Raw genomic sequence first — 502 nt, forward strand, 5'->3', positions numbered from 1 at the left:
ATATTGTTTACTTGAATGTTATGTTGGTCTGTGGACCCAATTGGTTAAATATGTCTTATTTCCACCGTGGGATAGAGGGAAACGTAAATTTGATCTCTTTGTATGTTTTTACATGTGAAGAAATTGACAATAAAGCGGACTTTGACTTTGACTTTACAAGCAACGTTAAATGAAAGCCAAAATGTATGAGTAGATTGCCACGAAAAAAGTATAACAAAACGTTACACTATGAGCATTCGTATTGGCAAACATGTTGTTCTTGTGTTTGCTGTCTTTTAACAGAAACTAAGCAACAAACAGGGGTGGTCACTGAGGATGGAAGCCACAGCATCTTGGCCCTGGTTTGCCAACGTGGGTGAGGCATTAAGGGAGTCTGCACCAGTCTGACTGCCCTGATCCAACAGGACAAACCAGGGCCAAGCGCTGCACTAGCATCACCAATAGGGAGACATGAGGGGGAGGAGATAGAAAGCAAAAGACAAGAGAGCAGGGAGACAGAGGC

Source organism: Etheostoma spectabile, chromosome 14 (assembly GCF_008692095.1).
Source record: "Etheostoma spectabile isolate EspeVRDwgs_2016 chromosome 14, UIUC_Espe_1.0, whole genome shotgun sequence".
Lineage (NCBI taxonomy): Eukaryota > Metazoa > Chordata > Actinopteri > Perciformes > Percidae > Etheostoma > Etheostoma spectabile.